This window comes from Chlorocebus sabaeus, chromosome 6, assembly GCF_047675955.1.
Source record: "Chlorocebus sabaeus isolate Y175 chromosome 6, mChlSab1.0.hap1, whole genome shotgun sequence".
Lineage (NCBI taxonomy): Eukaryota > Metazoa > Chordata > Mammalia > Primates > Cercopithecidae > Chlorocebus > Chlorocebus sabaeus.
The window spans coordinates 41,727,261-41,750,597 of record NC_132909.1 but is presented as its reverse complement, the minus strand read 5'-3'; the positions used below and the strand labels follow the sequence as shown (position 1 = coordinate 41,750,597).

General features: G+C 47.1%; 1 long non-coding RNA gene and 1 other non-coding gene across 5 annotated transcripts; one reads left to right on the top strand and one right to left on the bottom strand.

Moving 5' to 3' along the window:
* Window positions 1-3,339: 3,339 nt before the first annotated feature.
* LOC119622665 (uncharacterized) lies at window positions 3,340-10,587 on the top strand. Of its 4 annotated transcripts, none has more exons than XR_012093218.1 (5): window positions 3,340-4,304; window positions 4,411-5,183; window positions 5,956-6,048; window positions 6,370-8,249; window positions 8,317-10,587. It is a non-coding gene; the product is annotated as an uncharacterized lncRNA (long non-coding RNA). The 4 variants fall into 4 exon arrangements; XR_005239262.2 differs by having other exon boundaries at window positions 5,953-6,048; XR_012093219.1 differs by having other exon boundaries at window positions 4,411-6,048; window positions 6,370-6,475; window positions 7,996-8,249.
* A 3,571-nt stretch (window positions 10,588-14,158) lies between these two features.
* On the bottom strand, window positions 14,159-14,220 carry LOC140711979 (U7 small nuclear RNA). The gene has a single exon (XR_012093313.1). It is a non-coding gene; the product is annotated as a U7 small nuclear RNA (small nuclear RNA).
* Window positions 14,221-23,337: the final 9,117 nt, after the last annotated feature.

Below are 23,337 nucleotides of genomic sequence, written 5' to 3'. Positions count from 1 at the left end.
TTTCAGCAACTTGGGAGGCTGAGGTGGGAAGATCATCTAAGTCTGGGGAGGTTGAGGCTGCAGTAAGCCATGATGGTACCACTGCACTCCAGCCTGGGTGACAGAGTGAGACCCCGTCAAAAACAAACAAGCAAGCAACAGATATTTTGTGCCCTTCTCTGGGTAGGAAGCAAAATGAACAGAAGTCAGCATTTTAAAATTAAAATTTTATTTTTAAATTTTAACCTACTTATTTATGTATTTTGAGATCAGGTTATGAAACTGGCTAATGTTTGTATTTTGGGTTGAGATGAGGTTTTACCATGTTGCCCAGGATGGTCTCGAACTCGTGGGATGAAGCAATCCACCTGCCTTGGCCTCCTAAAGTACTGGGATTACAGGCGTGATTCACTGCCAGGCCGCATTTTTTTTTAATCGCTTGTCTTTCTGAGAGTTTTGTGGCAGAGAGTTTGGTTTGTTTAAATTCATTCTAAATAGACATTTAGGATGTCAGCTTCTGGCCTCATGGACTCTGAGGTTACAAGTCCCCTGGTCTATCACAGGACCATACACATAAGAAATTAAAAAATCGACCAGGCTTGGTGGCTCACACCTGTAATCCCAACACTTTGGGAGACTGAGGCGGGTGGATCACCTGAGGTCAGGAATTTGAGACCAGCCTGGCGAACATGGTGAAACCCCATTTCTATCAACAGTAAAAAATTAGCCGGGCGAGGTGGTGCGTGCCTGTAATCCCAGCTACTCAGGAGGTTGAGGCACCAGAATCGCTTGAACCTGGAAGGCGGAGGTTGCAGTGAGCCAAGATTGCCCCACTGCACTCTAGCCTGGGCGACAGAGCAAGACTCCATCTCAAAAAAGAAAAGAAAAAGAATCCATCTCAAAAAGTAAATAAATAAACAAACAAACATAACATTTATGATAAGTAATTGTGTTACAAAGAAATACAGTTATGTACCCTAATCCAAGGTCTCACAGAGAAAAGGACGCCTGTGCACAGACTGGGTCAACTGTGTCTTCTCTACTGTCCCCACCTCAAAGTTGCTTTCTCCCTTGTTGCCTAGAAAATCGTCGCCCTGACTGGGTATGATTGTTCTTCGATCAGTATATGCATATAGATGTATTTTTTCATTCTTCCCTGGCTGATTATTGCGTGGGTGGTCGTTTGGCGCCTCCTAGCGGCCGACTAGCAGTACAGGTCTTTTCCAGAGGCCGCTTGGGCTGAGGGCACTGCCTGTGGCCCACAGGGGCGGCCGCCTTTCTAGAGTTCTCTTGTCCTCTGGAGCTCCAGCGGCAGCTGCCGAGGGAAGGACAGTCCCCGCTGTGAGGTGGGCAGAGCTCGGAGTCCTGCAGCCTTCAGCTGAACAGTCCCGATGGTGCCAGAGCTCTGGCGCGTCCCTTGTGAGTCATAGCTCAGGCGTGCAGGGCTGTGGAGGGGAGGCTGTTACCGCGCTCCCGGCAGGAGCCGAGTGTGGGGCTGCCCGGTCTGGTCCCCAGCTCACCGCAGCTGCAGAGGCCCGACCCTCGGGACCCACCAGGCATGATGCAGGGGGCCGAAGACACTCCCCAGGCCTGGTCGCAGGCCCGCGTGGGTCCTGGCCGTCTGAGGCTCCCGCCGATTTTTTTCCCAAGTCCCCATGGAGAGTCAGGGACGGTCCTGTGCCATCTTCCGAGGGCCGGCAAAGCTCCGCCGGTGGGCTTTCTGAGCGCCAAAGGGGCCACATGCTGTTCTGAGGGTGCCGCAGGTTCAGGGGGCGCCCCTGCTTGGTCTCCACCCCCTCTAGTTTCCTCCTCTTCCCACCCTGCGGGTGGCTCATCACCCTGACTGGAACGGGGCTGTGGGAGAGTGGTGGGCTCAGGCGCTGGCGTCAGAGGGTGTGGCCCGACAACCCCAGTCTCACGGGTAGCTGCGTGGTCAGTGGGTGGTGGTCCAGGTCCTGGGCCTCTCCTACTCCGCGGCGAGGAGGAGGGGCCGGTCGCCCCAGTCTTTCTGCCTCCCGAGTGGACCAGCAGACAGTGTGGGAGAGCACTGGTAAGGAAGGTTGGCGGAGTTAGACTCCAGACGGACGGCTTCAGGCCCCGCGCGCCACATTCAGCCACATTTGGTGTGTAGTGTGGACCCGGTGGGCCTCTGCCCTCGCCACTGGCTGGCTTCTGTGTCCAGCCGCCGGGTCAACCAGATGTCAGCCCGAAAGTTAGGACTTGGCCGCCAACTTGAAATGTTTAAGATGAACTAGATAGCTCTCGCCCGCGGCAGTACCGCTTAGGTCCAGCAGAGGGTGCGATTACGGCTCACGCGGCCCTCCACCTGCCCGGGCTCACCCCACCCCACCCGTCATCGTCCCCCTCTCCCTCTCCCCCTCCCCCTCCCCCCCTCCCCTCCCTTTTGGATGGTTTTTTCGCTCTTGTTGCCCAGGCTGGAGCGCAATGGTGCAATCTTGGCTCACTGCAACCTCCGCCTCCCTTGTTCAAGTGATTCTCCTGCCTCAGCCTCCCGAATACCTGGGATTACAAGCGAGCACCACTACACCCAGCTAATTTTGTATTTGTAGTAGAGACAGGTTTCTCCATGTTGGTCAGGCTGGTCTCAAACTCCCAACCTCAGGTGATCCGCCCACCTCGGCCTCCCATTGCAGCTCTGGGATTACAGCTCCCAGCAGCATCTGCCAGCTGCTGGGATTACAGCTGCCAGCCACCATGCCTGGCCCCATCCTCCCATTTCTGCCTCCAGAGTAGCTGAGGCTCTGGGGATCTTTCTGGTTTTTTTTTTTTTTTTCCTAGGCCCACTTTGAGTTTGTTTCCACAGTACATTGAGTTACTATTGTTTTGTTTTGTTTTGTTTTCTCTCTCTTGTGTGCCTTCCTGCACACTGAAGTTGCTGTTTTAAATTTCTTTCTACTTTAGTGTGTGTGTGTGCGTGCGTGTGTGTATGTGTTCATATATATATATTTTTAAATGAGGTCCTCTCAGTCACCCAGGCTGAAGTGCAGGTGTGTGATCACAGCTCACTGCAGCCTGGATCTCCCTGGGCTCAGGGGATCCTCCCATCTCAGCTCCCTGGGTAGCTGGTACTACAGTCACGCACCACCACGGTGGCTCTTTGTTTTGCGTTTTTTGCTTTTTATTTTTATAGAGATGAGGTTCTGCCATGTTTCTCAGGCTGGTCTCGAACTCCTGTGCTCAAACAATCCACCAGCCTTGACCTCCCAAAGTGCTGGGATTACAGGCATGAGCCATCCTGCCTGACTGGCTATCTATCTATCTATCATCTATCTCTGTGTGTCCGGCTCTGTCTGTCTATCTGGCTGGCTCTTATCTATCTATCTATCTATCATCTTTTTTTTTTTTTTTTTTTTGAGACAGAGTCTCACACTGTCACCCAGGCTGGAGTGCAGTAGCCTGATCTCAGCTTACTGCAACCTCTGCCTCCTAGGTTCAAGCGATTCTCCTGCCTCAGCCTCCCGAGTAGCTGGGACTACAGGAGCGCACCACCACACCCAGCTAATTTTTGTGTTTTTAGTAGAGACGGGGTTTCACAATGTTGGCCAGGATGGACTCGATCTCTTGACCTCGTGATCTGCCTGCCTCGGCCTCCCAAAGTACTGGGATTACAGGCATGAGTCACTGGCACCCAGCCTCTATCATCTTTTTAGTAGAGATGTGATCTTGCTATGTTGTCCATGCTCTGGATATGTATTTCTTTTTTAACTTTAATTATTATTTTCTAATAGAGGTGTTGTCTCACCATGTTGTCCCTGGATAGTCGTGAACTCCTGGGTTCCAGGTATCCTCCATGGCCTCCCAAAGTGCTGAGATTACAGGTGTGAGCCAGCATGCACGGTCTGGTCATGTTTTTGATGTGTTGATTCTTTCCAGTCCGGATGCGTAATCTCATGTCTGAACATTCCTGCTGGTGTGATTATGTTATATGACTTAGCCCAGCACCAGAGTGATTTGGTGCTCCTGCCTTGGCCCAGCCCATGGAAGGGACTGTGACATATAACTGGACCCAGTACCGAGGTGATGTGACTATTCTACTGCCTTGGCACTGCCCACAGGGGACATTGTGGCATCACTGCATCTTGTACCCAGGTGGTGTGAATCTTGTCTCCTGCCTTGGCTCTTCCACAGGGGACATTGTGTCATATCGCTGGGCCCCACACATAGGTTATGTGACCCTCCTGCCTGTGCCCTGCCTGTGTGGGCCACTGTGACTTTTGCGGGGTCCAACACCCAGGTGATGTAAGTCTACTGCTGAGGTCCTGCCTACAGAAGATATTGTGGCATATTCCTGCACCATCACTCAGGTAATGCAGCTCTCTTCTCCTGCCTGGCCCCTGCTAATAGAAGGGATTGTGATGTATTACTGGCTCAGCACCTAGCTCACATGACTCTCCCCCTCTTTCTTTCTAGGTTCTGCCCACAGAGGATATTGTGACATGTCACTGGGCCTGATACTACGGTGACATACTCTTCTGCCTTGATACTGCCCTTAGAAGGCATGGTGGTGTATTGCTGGGCCCAGAACCAATGTGGTGTGAGTCTCCTGCCTGGACCCTGCCTACAAGGTGCATTGTGACATATCTCTGGGCCCTTTATTTTATGTGACTCTCCTCTCTTACCTGGATGTTGCGCAAAAAGAGATTGTGACATAAATCTGGGCCCAGCACAGAAGTGATGTGACTCTCCTCTCCTGCCTGTTCCTTGCCCACCAAAGAGTGAATGACTTATTGCTGAGTTTAGCACACAGGTGATGGGGATTCTTCTGCCTGCTCACAGAAGTCATTGTGACATATGTCTGGGCCTATCAACTGAGATTATGTGACTCTCTTCTTCGTGGAACCTGTCCACAGTGGGGAGTGTCACATGTTGCTTGGCCCAGGACCTACATGATGTGACTCTCTTCTTAGGCCTGGGCCCTGCCCCCTGGAGTGATTTTGACATGTAGCTGGGCCCAGCCCCAAGGTTATATGACTCCACACTTCTTCCTGAGCCCTACCCACAGGGGCATTGTGTCATATCTCCGAGGCTTCAATGACGTGATGTGACTCTTTTGTTTAGACCCTGTTCTCAGGATATTGTGACATTGCTGAGCCCAGCATCTAGGTGATGCGACTCTTCTCTACTGTTTGGTCTCTACCCAAAAAGGGATTGTGACATATCACTCTGTCAAGAACCTAAATGAGGTGACTCTCCTCTCCAGCCTGAGACTTCCATACAGTGTGTATTGAGACATATCACTGGGTCCAATACCTAGATAATGCAACTCTCCTTCATGGGCCTTGCCCATAGGCGTATTACAAGCTATGTTTCTATTAATCACCTAGGTGATGTGACACTCCTCTCCTGCGTGGGCCCTGCCAAAAAAGTATTGTTACATATAGCCGGGCCCAGCCCCCAGGTCATGTGATTCTTCTTCTTTTTTTTTTTCCTGAGCCCTACCCACAGAGAAAATTTTGACATATTCTTGGGCCCATCATTTATGTGATGTGACTCTTGCATGGACCCTCCCCGCAAGGGGTAGGGTGACATATTGCTGAACCCAGTACGTAGGTGATGTGACCCTCCTTTATGGACTGGGCTTTGCCCAAGCAGGGATTGTGATGTATTGCTGGGCCCCCCACCTCGCTGTTGTGATTCTGCTCTTCCTCCTAAGCCCTGCATACATTGTGTATTGTGACATATACCTGGATTCAGCACCCAGGTGACACAACTTTATGTCATGAGAACTGCCCATAGAAGTAATATGACATATTTCTTTTTGTTTTTCTTTCTTTCTTTTTTTTTTTTTTTTGAGACAGAGTTCGCTCTTGTTGCCCAGGCTGGAGTGCAATGGCATGATCTCGGCTCACTGCAACCTCCTGGGTTCAAGCGATTCTCCTGCCTCAGCCTCCCGAGTAGCTAGGATTACAGCCATGTGCCACCATGACCGGCTAATTTTATATTTTTATTTAGTAGAGACGGGATTTCTCCATGTTCGTCAGGCTGGTCTCAAACTCCCAGCCTTAGGTGATTCACCTGCCTTGGCCTCCGAAAGTGCTGGGATTACAGGTATGAGCCACTGTGCCTGGCCGACATATCTCTTTTTCATCACCTAGATGATGTGACTATTTTATTTTCCATGTCCCTGGCATATTTTGGGTATAGTGACATATCATTGAGTTTACACTCATTAGATGGGATTATCTAGGAGATTTAACTCCCCTCTTCTATCTGCACCCTGACCACTAGGAGGATTGTGACGAATCACTAGTCTCAGCAATCAGGGGATTTGTTTTTTTTGCCTGGTCCTCACCCACAGAGAACATTGTAACATATCCCTGGTCTCAGCACTCAGGTGATGTGACTCTTCTGACTGTATTCTGCTTTCAGGAGGGGATTGTAGCATATTCCTAATTGAGCACCAAGGTGATGTGACACTGCTGCCTAGTCCCTGCCCTCAGAGAAGATTGTGACATATCACTGCCCCAAAACCCAGGTGACGTGAGTCTACTGGTCCATCCCTATTCACTGGTGGGATTGTGATGCCTATCTTGGCCCAGCTTACAGGTGGAATGATCACTTTCTTTTTTTGAGATGGAGTTTTGCTCTTGTTGCCCAGGCTGGAGTGCAATGGCACGATCTTGGCGCACCACAACCTCCGCCTCCCGGGTTCAAGCGATTCTCCTGTCTCAGCCTCCTGAGTAGCTGGGATTACAGGCATGTGCCACCATGCCCGGCTAATTTTGTATTTTTAGAAGAGAGGGGGTTTCTTCATGTTGGGCAGGCTGGTCTCGAACTCCCGACTTCAGGTGATCCACCTGCCTTGGCCTCCCAAAATGCAGGGATTACAGACATGAGTCACCACGCCCAGTCTCTATGATCACTTTCATACCTTGAAACAACCAATAGCAGATACACTGTCTCTCATAGCCAGAGTTAGGAAAGTGAGTAATATCTTGGATCTCCTCTTTGTATGAAAGTCACAGAGAATCACCACTCTCTCACACACTGTGTAAAGTTGTCAAAAGGTACAGCGGATGTCCTAACAGAACTCAGCACACAGGTGAGGTTGTGACACTCATATGTATGACCTGCCGACAGTAAATATTTCATCCTTCCACATAAACACAGCTCACAATCGAGGTTCTGAATGTCACACCCAGAGGCAGTCAAATGTTGGAAAATGGAATCTCATATGTGAATTCGGTTCATGCAGGGGTTGGCGTCTTTCAGACCAAGATTCGGCACACCTGAGTCTGTGACTCCACTAAGGGGACACAGTTTGCAGGAGGGATTGAGGTTCTCATACATAGATCCAGACCATCATTGAGATTGCGACTCATTTACTTAGACTCAACATACAGGAAGTGTTAGATCTCATACCTAGAACTAGAAAATGTGTGGAACTATTAATCTCACGCTTTGACCTTCATGCAGGTGTGATTGTGACATACACCTCTGCCCAGCACCTCAGTGATTTGACTCTTCTGCCTGGGTCCAGCGTACAGATGGGATTGTGCCATATTGCTGGACCCAGCACTTAGGTGATGTGAGTCTGTTCTCTTGCCTTAGTGTTTTTCACAGAGGGCATTGAGACATCACTGGGCCTAGTGCCCAGGTGATGTGACTTTCCTCTACTTCCTGGGCTTTTCCCAAGAAGTTGCAGTATATTGCTGCGACCAGAACCTAGGTAATGTGACTCTTCTCTCCTGCCTGGTTCCTCTTGCACATATTGTGACATGTGGCTGGTCCTGACACCTTGGCGATGTGAATCTCCTGTGTGGGCCCTGCCCACAGAGGTATTACAACATATATTTTCACTCATCATCTAGGTGATATAATTCTCTTCTGCCTGGCCCTGCCAAAAAGTGGAAGATTGGGCAAATCACTGAACCCAGCACCTAGGTGATGTGACTGTCTTGTTTGGCCTGGGCCTCTCATGTTTTGGGTATTGTAAAATATCACTAGGCCCACCGCCGATGGGATTGCTTGCTCCTACCTTGACTCTGCCCATAGGTACCTTGTGACATGTATCTGCATCCATGACCTAGAAGATGTGACATTTATTTTTTGGCTGCACCCTGCCCTGCACAGGAATGATTGTGACATATCCTTGAAATGAGACACCAGGTGATGTGGCTCTTCTGCTTCTGTCTTGCCCACAGGGAGCATTGTGACATAGTGCTGAGCTCAGCACCCAGGTGATGTGACTGTTCCTTGTGCTGTGCTTTCAGGACAGAATTGTAACATATCCCTGGCTGAGCACCCAGGTGAGGTGACACTCCTGCTTGGCTTCCTTCCTCAGAGAAGAGTGTGAGATCCTTGGCTGAAATCCAGGTGATGTGACTCCCCTGCTAGCTCCCTTCCTATAAGTACAATTGAGACATGCTGTGGTCAGCTTACAAGTGTGATGATGACTCTCATGTCAGCTTGCAAGTGTGATGATGACTCTCATGCCTCAAGTCAGCTGTTAGAAGAAATACTGGCCAGGCACAGTGGGGACTATAATCCCATCACTTTCGGAGGCTGAGGCAGGCGGATCACCTGGGGTCAGGAGTTTGAGGCCAGCCTGACCAACATGGAGAAACACCGTCTCTACTAAAAATACAAAAAAAATTAGCCAGGCGTGGTGGCGCATGCCTGTAATTCCAGCTACTCGGGAGGCTGAGGCAGGAGAATCGCTTGAACTCGGGAGGCGGAGGTTGAGGTGAGTAGAGATCACACCATTGCACTCCAGCCTGGGCAACAAGAGCGAAACTCTATCTCAAAAAAAAAAGAAGAAATACTGTCTTTCATAGCTCAGAAAAATGAGTGACATCCTGGGTCTTCTCTGTATGAAGGTTATGAAAGATTGCCACACCCTCACATGTGGCATAATGCCCTCAAGTGTTAGAGTGTGTCATCACAGGGCACAGCACACAGGCGAGATTGTTTCTCACGTGCACACCTCACCAACCATTAGTGTTATCACCCTCACACATGGAAGGAGCCCGCTGCTGAGGTCTTGAATCTCACATGCAAATAGTCCACAGTTGGAATTGTGGCTGTCATATGTGAACATCCAGCCACAGTTGGGATGGTGACACATTTCTAAACTCAAATCACAGGCAGATGAGGACTCTACTATTTGGACCCAGCCAATTGGAGAAATGTTGACTCTCACACCTGGGCCTAGGGCCACAGGTATGGTCATGGGTGCATATAAACATGAAGGGGTCAGTGAATTGTGACCCGCATTCATACTACATAAAGCCCTTGGGTAGTATAGAAAGTGTATTAACAAGGCCCAGCACACAGGGGAGACTGCGACAGTTGTATGCACACGCACCCAACAGTATATACATCATCATTTCCCCACATGAACACAGCCCACTTTTGGGGTTCTGAATCTCGCAACTATAGGCATTCAAAGACTGGAAACTTTACTCTCATGTGGATTCAGTCCACAGGTGGGTTGGTGACATTCAGAGCGAGATTCAGCACACCTCTGGGGCTGTGACTTTACTGTTAAACGTGGCGTGCCGGAGCAGTTGCTCTCTTGCACAAATTCAGTCCACCATTGAGATTGTAACCCCTGTTCTTAGACACAACATATAGGAGGTTAACACCGGGACATGTGCGGGATTGTTAATGTCATCCCTGGACCTTCCTGCAGATTTAATTGTGACATTTTTCACTTTTTTTTTGAGACGGAGTTTCACTCTTATCACCCAGTCTGGAGTGCAGTGGCACAATCTCAGCTCACTGCAACCTCCGCCTTCCGGGTTCAAGCGATTCTTCTGCCTTAGCCTCCCGAGCAGCAGGGATTACAGGCATGTACCACCACGCAAGACTAATTTTGTATTTTTAGTAGAGACAGGATTTTTCCATGTTGGTCAGGCTGGTCTTGAACCCCTGACCTCACGTGATCCACCCACCTCTGCCTCCCGAAGTGCTGGGATTACAGGCATGAGCCACTGTGCCCAGCCCAATTGTGACATTTTTCTATGCCGGGCACCTGAGTGATCTGACTGTCTTGCCTAGGACCAGCCCACAGGGGGGATAGTGATATATTGCTGAATCCAGAACTGAGGGGATGTGACTCTCTTCTTCTGTATTGGTGCTGCTCCCAGAGGACACTGTGACATCTCACTGGACCTTGCACTTGGTTGATGTGAGTCTCCTCTAAGGGGGCATGGTGACATATCTCTGGGCCTACATCCAGGTTATATGACTCTCATGCCTGTGCCCTCACCACATTGTGACATACTGCTGGGTCCAACACCCTGGTAATGTAACTCTACTGCGTAGGTTCTGCCAACACGGAACATTGTGGATATTTTTTTCACCCATTACCCAGGTGATGTGACTCTCTTCTTTTGCCTCGTTCTGCTCACAGGCAGAATTGTGACATATCACTTGGCCCAGTACCAAGCAAGTGTGACTCTTCTATTCATCATAAGTTCTGCTTTCAAGGGAGATTGGGACATATTGTGGGCCTCAATACTGATGTGACATTACTGTTTTGCCTTGGCCCAGACCTTAAAGGCACTGTGACATATTGCTCGGCCCACCAACAAGGTGACGAGTGGTTCTGTGTGGACACTGACAACAGAGCATTGTGACATATTTTTGGGAGCATCAACAATTTGATGTGGCTTTTTTTTTTTTTTTTTTTTGAGACAGAGTCTCACTGTGTCACCAGGTTGGAGTGCGGTGGCACGATCTCGGCTCACTGCAAGCTCCGCCTCCCAGGTTCACGCCATTCTCCTGCCTCAGCCTCCCGAGTAGCTGGGACTACAGGCGCCCGCCACCTCGCCCGGCTAGTTTTTTGTATTTTTTTAGTAGAGCTGGGTTTTCACTGTGTTAGCCAGGATGGTCTTGATCTCCTGACCTTGTGATCCGCCCGTCTCGGCCTCCCAAAGTGCTGGGATTACGGGCGTGAGCCACTGCGCCCGGCTGACTCTCCTTTTATACCAAGGCTTTACTCATAGGGGAGATCGTGGTGTATCTTTTGGCCCAGAAATCAGGTGATGTGTTTCTCCTGCCTGAACTTTGCTCACAGGGAGCATTGTGACATATCACTAGGCCCAGCACCCAGGTGATGGGACTCTACTGCCTGTCCCCTGCTTTCAGGAGGAAATTGTAACATATCTCTGACCAAGCACCCAGGTCATATCTCTGACCCAAGCACTCTTCTGCCTGGTCCCTGTTCTCAGGGAAGATTGTGACATAGCCCTGGCCCAGCACCCAGATGATGCAGATGATGTAATACTCCTGCTCACTCTCTATCCACAGGTAAGACTATGACATATGATCACGCCCAGCTAATTTTTGCCTTTTAATAGAGATGGGGTTTCACCGTGTTGGCCAGGCTGGTCTCGAACTCAGGTGATCTGCCCACCTTGGCCTCCCAAAGTGCTCAGATTATAGATGTGAGCCATGGTCCCCTGGCCTAGGGAATGTAACTTTCTTTTGCTGCCTGTTCTCTACTCACAGGGGTAATTGTGACATATTGCTGGTCCCAGCTCCTAGCTGATGTGACTCTTCTTTTTTCTAGGTTCTGCGCACAAAGGAGATTGTGACATACTGCTGTGCCTAACACTAAGGTGATGTGACTTCTCTTCTTTGGCTATGTCCTTAGAAGGCATTGAGATACACTACTGAACCAGCACCAAGATGCTGTGAGTCCTCTGCCTGAACCCTGACCACAGGGAGCATTGTGACATATTTCTTGACCCATTGCAATGGACAAAGCTCAGGTAAATGCCCTATTTTACCTACGTGATGTGACATTCCTCTTCTGCCTGAGCCAAGCACACCAGTGATGTAATTATTCTGCCTGTTCCCTGCACACAGGAGTCACTGTGATATATGTTTGGGCCCATCAGCTAGATGATGTGAATCTCCTCTTCCAGAGTTTGTCCTCAGTGAGAATTGTGATATATCGCTTGACGTAGCTCGTATGTGATGTGGCTGTTCTCTCATGCCTGGTCCCTTCCCACTGGGGTGACTGAATCATAAAGCTGAGCCCCACACCTACGTGATGTGACTTTCTTGTTTGTAATCCCTACCCACAGGGGGCATTGTGACATATCTAGGCCTCTCACCTAGCTAATATGACATTTTTACCGAGGCCCTCCCCTCAGGCGGTATTGTGAAATATTACTGGACCAAGAACTTAGGTGATGCGGCTCTCTCTACTGCTTGGGGTGTGCTTAAGAAGAAATTGTAGGCCGGGCTTGGTGGCTCATGCCTGTAATCCCAGCGCTTTGGGAGGCCACGGCGGGGGATCACCTGAGGTCAGGAGTTCGAGACCAGCCTCAACATGGCAAAACCCCGTCTCTACTAAAAAGTACAAAATTAGCCAGGCGTGGTGGTTCATGCCTGTAATCCCAGCTACTCGGGAGGCTGAGGCAGGAGAATCGCTTGAATCTGGGAGGCGGAGGTTGCAGTGAGCCAAGATTGCTCCATTGCACTCCAGCCTGGGCAACAAGAGCGAAACTCCGTCCCAAAAAAAAAAAAAGAAATTGTAATGTATCTCTGTATCCAGCACCAAGGTGATGTTACTCTCCTCTCCTGCCTGGTACTCATATACATTTTGTATTACAACATATCTCTGAATCCAACATTGAGGCAATGTGACTGTCCTGCATGGGCTCTCCCACAAAAATAACACATCTTTTTACTCGTTATCTAGGTGATATAACTCTTCTGCTTGAGCCCTGCCAAAAGAAAAGATTGCCACAGATCACTGGACCCAGCACATAGGTGATATGACTCTTTATTTGCCTGAAACCTTCATATTTTAGATATAGTGACATATCACCAGAACAGATACCTAAAGGTTAGATGGCTCCTTCCTGAGCCCTTCCCACAGGGGTCCTTGTGATGTGTTTCTGTATCCATCATCCAGGATTTGAAACCCTCTACTTCTGCCAGCATTTTGCCCACAGGAAATATTATGACATGTTGCTGGGCCCGGCAACCAGGTGATCTTACTCTTCTGCCTGTGCCCTGCTTTCAGGAGGGGATTGTAAAATTTCTGGGTCAAGCACCCAGTAACATGACTCTCCTGCCTGGTGCCTGTTCTCAGGGAAGATTGTGACCTGTTTCCCAGCACACAGCTGAAGTGAATTTTTTTTTTTTTTTAGATGGAGTCTCACTCTATCACTCAGGCTGCAGTGTAGTGGCATGATCTCGGCTTACTGCAACCCCTGCTTCCCGGGTTCAAGTGATTCTCCTGCCTTAGCCACCCAAATATCTGGGACTACAGGTGCCCACCATCATGCTCAGCTAATTTTTGAATTTTTAGTAAAGACAGGGTTTCACCATGTTGGCCAGGCTGGTCTCGAACTCCTGACCTCAGGTGATCCATTTGCCTTGGCCTCCCAAAGCCCTGGGATTACAGGCATGAGCCACTGCACCTGGCTGACATGAGCTTTTCTCTAGGAGACATTGAAACATGTCTGGGCCAAGCATCTGGTGATGTTACTCTTCTCTCCTGCCTGGGCCCTGGCCACAGAAGGGAGAGTGACTTATCCCTAGGCCCAGCATGCAGGTGACATAATTTTTCTGCCTAATCTCTTTCCACAGGGGACATTGTGACATGTCCCTGGGACCATAAACTAGATGACATGACTCTTTTTGTCTCTGAGACCTGTCCACAGGTCTTTTTTTTTTTTTTTTAGATGGAGTCTCACTCTGTTGCCCAGGCCGGAGTAAAGTGGCGTGATCTCGGCTCACTGCAAACTCTGCCTCCCAGGTTCAAGTGATTCTCCTGCCTCAGCCTCGTGAATAGCTGAGATTACAAGCATGTACCACCGTGCCTGGCTAAATGTTTTTTTTTTTTTTTTCATTTTTAGTAAAGACGAGGTTTCACCATGTCGGCTAGACTGTTCTTGAACTCCTAATCTCAAGTTATCTGCCTACCTTGGCCTCCCAAAATGCTGGCATTACAGGCATCAGCCACCACGCCCTGCCTGTGCCATATTTTTTGACCTAGCAACAAGGTTATGTGACTCTCCTCTACTGCTTGGACCCTGTGTACATTCTGTATATTGAAGTATGGCTAGGTCCGACACCTAGGTGATTTGACTCTCCTCTCCACGCGGCCTTCTAATAGGGGAATTCTGACATATCTCTTTGTCACCTGAGTGATATGACTCTCCTTTTCTTTTTTTTTTTTTTTTTTTTTGAAAGGGGCTTTCCGGCAAATACCGGAAAGCCTGCTAGACAAATTCTAAAAGAGCTGTAACACTATGACTCTCCTTTTCTACCTGAACCCTGTAAAAAGAGGGGATTGTGGCATATCACTGGACCCAGCAACTAGGTGATATTACTTTCTTTTTTTTACCTGGGCCTATTGTATTTTGGGTATTATGACATATTGCCAGGTCAAACCAAATGGGTGAAAGGCTCTTGCCTGGGCCCTGCCCACAGGAGGCCTTTGTTACATATCTGTGCATCCATTACTTTGGAGGCGTGACTCTCTTCCGTCTGCACCATGCCCATACAGAGCATCGTGACATGTCTCTGGGTTCAGCAACCAGATGGTATATATTTTGTGCCCAGCCTTGCCTGCAGAGAGACATAGCTGGACCCACTACTACCCAAGTGATGTGACTTTGATGTCTGTGCCTTGCTTTCAGGAGGGAGTTTTAGGGTAATAGAACCCTGGCCAGGCAACCAAGCGATATGCCTGGTTTCTTCCCTGGAAAAATTGTGATATATTCCTGACCCAGCACCCAGGTGATGTTATTCTCTCATTTGCTTTCTACTCACAGGTTGAATTGTGACATATACTTTAGCCCAGCTCACAGTTGTGATGATGACACTTGTACCACAAATCAGCCAGTAGGGGAGATACTGGCACTTGTAGCTAAACCTAGAGAAACAGGTAAATTATTGGGTCTTCTCTAGGTGAGAACATCATAAAGGATAACCATTCTTTCAGAGTTTGTATAAAGTCTTTGGATGGTACAGAGAGTGTCGTCACAGGGTCAAGCACACAGGTGAGACTGTGTTTCTCATACGAACAACCTACCAAATGTTGGCATTGTCACCCTCACAGATGGACAGAGCCCGCTGGAAAGATCCTGAATTTCACACGTGGATATAGTCCACAGTAAAAATTGTGACTATCATATGTGATCATGCAACCACAGTCAAGGTGGTGACTCATTTCAAAACAAAGCTCATAGGCAGGTGAGGACTGTCCTCTCTGGACCTCGCCAATTGGAGATGTTGACTCTAACACATGGGCTTAGGTCCATAGGTACGATTATCAGTTCATACTAGAACAGAATTCTCAGAGCAAATTGTGACTATCATGCATATTGTGTAATACCCTCAGATGGTAACAGTTTTGTAACAGGGCCCAGCACACAGGTGACATTGTGATACTCATACACACAGTCAGCCAATAGGAAAGATTGTCATCTTTTCATATGAACACAGCTCACTGTTGAAGTTCTGAATCTCACACCCAGAGAAAGCCAAAAGTTGGAAAATAGACTCTCACACATGGATTCGGTCCACATGTGGGCTGGTGACTGTCAGACCAAGATTCAGCATATCTGTGAGGCTGTGAGTCCACTAAGGGGACACAGTCCCCTGCAAAGATTGAGGCTCTCATGCAGGTATCCAGTCCACCATTGAGATTGTCACTTGTATATTCAGACTCAACATACAAAAGGTGTTGACTCTAATACCTAGAAATGGGACATGTGTGGAATTGTTAATTTTCTTTTTTTTTTTTTTTTTGAGACGGAATTTCAATCTTGTTGCTCAGGCTGGAGTGCAATGGCGCAATTTCAGCTCACTACAACCTCCGCCTCCTGGGTTCAAGCGATTCTCCTACCTCAGCCTCCTGAGTAGCTGGAATTACAGGTGCCCACCACAGTACCCGGCTAATTTTTTGTATTTTTAGTAGAGATGGGGTTTCACCATATTGGCCAGGCTGGTCTCAAACTCCTGACCTCATGTGATCCACCTGCCTCAGTCTCCCAAAGTGCTGGGATTACAAACATGAGCCACCGCACCCGGCAGGATTGCTAATTTTATCCCCACATTTTCCTGCAACTGTGACTGTAACATACACCTCTGCCCAGCACCTAAGAGATTTGACTTTTCTGCCTGGTACCTAGTCCACAAATCAGGTTGTGATACATTGCTGGACCCAACACTAGGTGGTGTGACTCTGTACTTTTGCCTCGGCACTGCCCACATGGGGCATTGTGACATATCACTGGGCCCCAAGCCCTGGTTACGTAACTCTCTTACCTGTAACCTGCCTTTATGGGCCATTGTGACATATTGCCATTCGCAACATCCAGGTTATGTAACTGTCCTTGCTGGGTCCTGCCTATAGGAAGCCTTATGATCTATCTGTGTATCCATCCTCCAGGTAATGTGACTCTTTCTCCCAGGTCCCTGCTCATAGAAAGGATTGTTAGTTATCACTGAGCCCAGTGCCTAGCTGATATAATTCTTCTACATGTGTTCTGCTTACAATGTACACTGTGACATACTGCTGGGCCGAACACTAAGGTGATGTTACATTTTTGCCTTGGCATTTTTTCATCAGACATTGTGACATATTGTTGGACTCAGAACCAAGGTGATGTGATTCTTCTGCCTGAACCCTGCTCAAGAGTCAACACCTTTTGCCCAACAAGAATAGTGCCATATTTGTGAATCCATCATCTATGTGATGTGACTCTCTTACTTGGATTTTGCCTATAGGAGAGATTGCGACCTATCACAGGGCGCAGCACCTAGATAATGTGACTCTTCTTTCCTGCCATGGCCATGCTCCCATAAAAGAGAGTGACTTATCCCTGGGATCAGCCCACAGGCTATGTGATTGTTCTGCCTAGTCCCTGTCTACAGGGGTTAGTGACATATCTCTTGGTCCCATTCCTCTTCTCCCTGGTACCTGTCCACAGTGGGGATTGTGACATATCACTTGGCCTGGCACCTATGTGATGTGACTCTTCTCATGCTTTGGCCCTGCCCACTGGTTGGTTGTGATATGTAGATGGGCCCAGCTCTTAGATTATGTGATCTTTCTCTTTCTTCGGAGCCCTACTCTCCCGAGACCAGCTCGGTCGTGGAGACCCTGACCCAGCGGCGCTAGAGGAATTAAAGATACCACACAGAAATATAGCGTGTGGAGTGGGAAATCAGGGGTCTCCCAGCCTTCAGAGCTGAGAGCCTCAAACAGAGATTTACCCAGAGATTTATTTATTGACAGCAAGCCAGTGATAAGCATTGTTTCTATAGATTATAGATTAACTAAAAGTATTCCTTACGGGAAGCAAAGGGATGGGCCGAAATAAAGGGATGGGTCTGGCTAGTTATCTGCAGCAGGAACATGTCCTTAAGGCACAGATCCCTCATGCTATTGTTTGTAGTTTAGGAATGCCTTAAGCGGTTTTCCGCCCTGGGTGGGCCAGGTGTTCGTTGCCCTCATTCTGGTAAACAAACAACCTTCCAGCATTGGCGTCATAGCCATCACTAACATGTCACAGTGCTGCAGAGCTTTTGTGTATGGTCAGTTTTGGGGCCTTTTTATGACCAGATTTAGGGACCTGTTCCCAACACTACTCACAGGGGACACTGTGACATATCTCTGGGCCTCTCACCTAGATGATGTGACTTTTTTTGCCAGGGCTCTTTTCTCAGAGGGTACTGTGACATTTCAGGACCTATGAACCTAGGTGATATGACTCTCTTCTACTGCTTGGGCTCTGCTGAGATGTGACTTTTTTTTTTTTCCTGGGCTTTGCATACATTGTATATTGTGATATATGACGGGGTCTAAGACCCAGGTAATATGACTCTAACTCCTGGGTTCTGTTCAGAAGGGTATTATGACATATCTTTTTGTTCATCACTTAGATGTTATGACTCTTGTCTTTTCACTGGAACCTGCCAAGAAGGGTGATTGTGACATACCACTGGACCCAGCACCTTGGTGGTGTGACTCTCCTCTCCTCCTTGGGCCCTGCATACATTGTGTCTATTGAAATATGGCTGGTCCAATGTAGGAACCTAGTTTTTAGATTCCTTCCTGGGCAGGGGTCGCCGCGAGAGACCACTCGACACGGAAGTCACAGCGGAGAGATTTATTGCTAGCGCGCTAGGGTCCTATGTCCGAAGTTGGCCACAGGACCCTGAATGCCTAGTACAGACAGTTTATAAAAGGCAAAAAACCACAAAAATTCACAAAGCTTGAGGCGCAAGATGATTGGAGCAGGTTATGGCCTGAGCAAGGTGTCTTACTCTGATTGGTTGGTTTGAACCTGGTTTGAACCCGCGCGGGGTATTTCCCAGACTTGTTCTTCTGTTTGAGTTCCAGGAATTCGGGTGGGTGTTTTAGATAGCCACACGGACATCAGGCGGGTGCTTTAGATGGCCACCTGGTCATTGGGTGGGTGCTTTTAGATAGCCACCTGGTGTGGCTTTTCTAAGCTTCTAAGTTTCTAAGTCTCTAAGTTTCTAAGTCTAAAAGTCTAAAGGTTTCTAAGTTTCTAAATCTATTTTCACCAACACCTAGGTAATGTGATTCTCCTGCATAGGCCCTGCTAATAGGGCAATTGTGACATACGTTTTGTTTATCACTTAAGTGATGTTACTCTTTTTTTCTTCCTGAATCCTGTAAAAGTGGGGGATTGTGATCCTAACACTGGACCCAGCACATAAGTAATATGAGTTTCCTGCATAGGCTCTGTTCAGAAGGGTATTATGACCTATCTGTCAGAAGGGTATATGACACATCACTTAGGTGTTGTGACTCGTTTTTTGACTGGAACCTGCTGAAAAAGGTGATTGTGACATATTACTGGACCCAGCACCTAGGTGATGTGACTGTCTTTTTTTCCTGGGCCTCACGTATTTTGGGTATTGTGATGTATAGCTGGGCTCAACACCTAGCGGCTGGGGAGCTCCTTTCTTGACCGTTCCCACAAATGACTTATCTCTGCTATGACCGCCTGTGACACATGACCTAAATATGTGACTCTTCTTTTCTGCCTGCACCTTGCTAACAGAGAAGATTGTGACAAATTGCTAAGTGCAGTGTATCTTGTGCTGACCTCCTATCTCAGCCTGTGACCAAGAATGCCTAACTTCCAGGGAATGCAGCCCTGTAGGTCTCAACCTCGATTTACCCAGCCACTATGCAAAATAGAGTCACTCTGGTTTAAATGCCTCTGACATTAAGATACACTGTAAAATTATGAAAAAAGTTTATTTGAATTTTAGCAAATGAGCAATGAAATAATTAGAATGGGCTATTCTGAAAGATAATAGCATTAGTTATATTTGTGTTTGAGTTTTCTATTAACCTATATTTGTTACTTATGAATAGATATCTTGTTTTATTCAGTCTAAACAGATACACTAGGTGGGGTGTGGTGGCTCATGCCTGTAATCCCAGCACTTTGGGAGGCCGAGGCAAGTGGATCACCTGAGGTCAGGAGTTTGAGACAAGCCTGACCAACATGGCAAAACCCTGTTTCTACTAAAAATACAAAAATTAACTGGCCATGGTGGCGGGTGCCTGTAATCCCAGCTACTTCGGAGGCTGAGGCAGGAGAATCGCTTAAACCTGAGAGATGGAGATTGCAGTGAGCCAAGATCATGCCACTGCGTTCCACCCTGGGTGACAGAGGGAGACTCTGTCTCAAAAAATAAGATAAAATAAGTGGCTGGGCAGGCTGGCTCACGCCTGTAATCCCAACACTTTGGAAGGCTGAGGAGGGTGGAACACAAGGTCAGGAGTTCAAGACCAGCCTGGCCAAGATGGTGAAACCCTGTCTCTACTAAAAATACAAAAATTAGCCATGTGTGTTGGCAGGTGCCTGTAATCCCAGCTACTCGGGAGGCTGAGGCAGAGAATTGCTTGAACCCGGGACGCGGAGGTTGCAGTGAGCCGAGATCTCACCATTGCAGTCCAGCCTGGGTGACAGAGCGAGACTCTGTCTCAAAAAATAAATGAATAAATACAATAAAAAACAGACAAACTAGATAACCAGACTGACCAACATGGGGAAGCCCTGTCTCTACTATGCAGTCCCAGCTACTCAGGAGGCTGAGGTAGGAAATCTCCTTGAGCCTGGGAGGCAGAGGTTGCAGTGAGTTGAGATCACCTCAGTGTTTTTCAAACTGGGCAAGGGAGTTTGGGAGGGAGGGAGGGAGACTCCATCTCAAAAAAATAAAAATAAAAGGTGTCCCCGCTTTAAAAGGAAAATAAATCTTATAATGGCAAAATCACTAAGCCAATGGAAAAGTCAAGCTGGGAACTATGTCAGGCAAAAAATAAAAATAAAAGGGGTCCCCACTTTAAAAAGAAAATAAATCTCATAACGGCAAAATCACTAAGCCAATGGAAAAGTTAAGCTGGGAACTATGTCAGGCAAACGTGCGTCCCATATTATTTCTAAATAACATAGTTGCAAAGATAAAAAAGCTACATACCTTTTTCACAATTTTCCACAAGAAAATTCCTTCTGAACAGGTAACAGAACTCAGTCATCCCTCTGAGACTCACCTGAGATAAATGCATATCTGATTACTCCCTCTGCCCTATTGTTAATTTAAAAATGCAGATTCAGGCCAGGCTCAGTGGCTCACTCCTGTCATCCAAGCACTTTGGGAGGCTGAGGTGGGCAGGTCACCTGAGGTCAGGAGTTTGAGACCAGCTTGGCCAACATGGGGAAGCCCTGTCTCTACTAAAATTACAAAAATTAGCTGGGCATGGTGGCATATGCCTGTACTCCCAGCTACTGGAGTGGGTGGGGAGGCAGGGAGAGCTGAAGTAGTAGAATCACTTGAACTCAGGAGGCAGAGGTTGTAGTAAGCTGAGACCACGCCACTGCACTCCAGCCTGGGTGGAAAAGTGAGACTCCATCTCAAAAAAAAAAGAAAAAATTGCAGATTCACTGAGCCACACTAAATTGTATATTCAGTGGAAGGTTGATCAAGGACACAAAAGAATCCAACCTTTGTGTCTTGTCTACTTATGACCTGGAAGCCCACACCTCAAGCTATCCTGCCTTACCAGACCAAACCAATATACATCTTACACATATTGATTGATGTCTCATGTCTTCCTAAAGTGTGTAAAAGCAAGCTGTACCCCTACCACCTTGGACACATGTCGTCAGGAACTCCTGGGACTGTGTCACGAACTTGTCCTTAACCTTGGCAAAATAAACTTTCTCGATTGATTGAGACCTGTCTCAGATACCTTTTTGTTTACACAGCCAAGGCCTTGCTAACTACTGCACCCCAGACTGATGCATCACCATTGCAGGGACTCTGGTTTCTGGTTTCTGGTCTTTTTTTTTTTTTTGAGATGGAGTCTTGCTTTATCACGCAGGCTAGAGTGCAGTAGTACACGATCTCGGCTCACTGCAACCTCCACCTCCTAGGTTCAAGTGATTCTTGTGTCACAGCCTCCAGAGTAGCTGGGATTACAGGCGTGTGCCACCACGCCTGGCTAATTTTTGTAATTTTAGTAGAGATGGGGTTTCACCATGTGGGCCAGGCTGGTATCAAACTCCTGACCTCAAGTGATCTGCCCACCTCGGTCTCCCAAAGTACTGGGATTACAGACATGAGCCACTGTGTCCATCCCAAATATCAGAAAGTATTTTAATTTTGATATATTTGACAGGCTTCCTAAAATCAAATATCAGCTTAAAAATTGTTTGTTTTTGACCCCTAACTTTTGGATTCTGCAGAGGGCCAATGCAGCATCCAAAAGAGTAATGAACAGAATTATTTGATATGTCAAATTACATGGGAAGGGTTTTCAAATTAAAAATAATGTTTGACCTGCTTCAACTTATATTTTAATAAATGTTTTTAATATTTATTTTAAAATTGTATAAAATTTCTAAAAATCTAATATATCTGAGTATATGCTAGTAGTCATAATTAGGTTATTGTGACAAGTTATTATGGGCCACAGATATCTTTTTGTTTTTTCACAACCGTTTAAGTCATTTCCACAGTTAATGGTTTAATTCTGATATAGTTTCTAAAAACTTCGAAAGCATACACCATCCTAGATTACTGCGTCTCTAAGGAGGTTCATTAAAAGATGGAAAGGGCCCACACAAGTGGAGTACAGGTTTCTGATCATTTTAGAATCATATTGTTTTGACTGGGTAAGGATTGTTTGGATTCTAATGAAGAGAACTGCTAACCCAGGCAAAACAAAAATTAATTAAATATTAGGAAAATACTCTACCACATATTATGCTGAATCAGCCAGTACTGAAATTTTTTAGATATGCCATTTGAATAAACTCTGTGGCCTAAGTCAAATTACCTATGATAACCCCTCAGTTATCAGTGCTATGCCCCTAAATTGGAGAAACAAACCTGGTATTTAAGATGACATAAATTGGCAGGGTGCAGTGGCTCACCTGTAATCCCAGCACATTGGGAGGCCGAGGTGGGTGAATCACCTGAGGTTAGGAGTTTGACACCAGCCTGGCCAACGTGGTGAAACTCCGGCTCTACTAAAAAGACAAAAATTGCCCAGGTGTGGTGGCGAGTGCCTGTAATTGCAGCTACTTGGGAGGCTAAGGCAGGAGAATCACTTGAACCCAGGAGGTTGGAGGTTGCAGTGAGCCGAGACCGTGCCATTGCACTCCAGCCTGGGTGACAGAGGGAGATTCTGTCTCAAAAAAGAAAAAAAAAAGAAAAAAAAAAAGGACATAAATTTAATGTTAAGTGTGGACTCATAAAGAACCTGGACAGCCAACAAGCCGTTTGTTTATTCTTGATTTCTTAAAACTTCCATTATTAAAAGCTCTGCATTCCATTACTCATCACAGAAGAGAAAATAACCTAAATTAAATATGAATTGTGTGTGTGTGTGTGCGCGCGCGCGTGCGCACGCGCAGTGACTATTCCAAATTACTAAAACAGATTAAGACCAATTTTTTTTTGTCAAATATATAATTCTGAGAAACAATCAAAACTTCATCATGTACATTTCTGCTATCTAATAGGCTATTTAAGCACTTATACAGAAATTTTATACAGTTGTCATTTTTAATGCATGTTTTCTGATAGTAAAAAAGCTTTCTCATGCAAGAAGACTGACGTTATAATGGTAGCTAAAAGAATATTAGAAAATATGTTTTTTTCATGGGGCATTTCTGAAAGGTCTCTAATGATCAAGATACTTATTTCACTAGACATGTTGTAAAACTGTTAAATAAGGTATTGTTCCTAGATCAAATTGAGGGTCGGGCTACTATTTCTCACGGCCCAATAACGAGGTGCAGATGAACTGGGGAGGAAGAGAGTTTTCCTTCTGCAACCGGTTACGGGGAGAAGGCCTGGAAATTATCA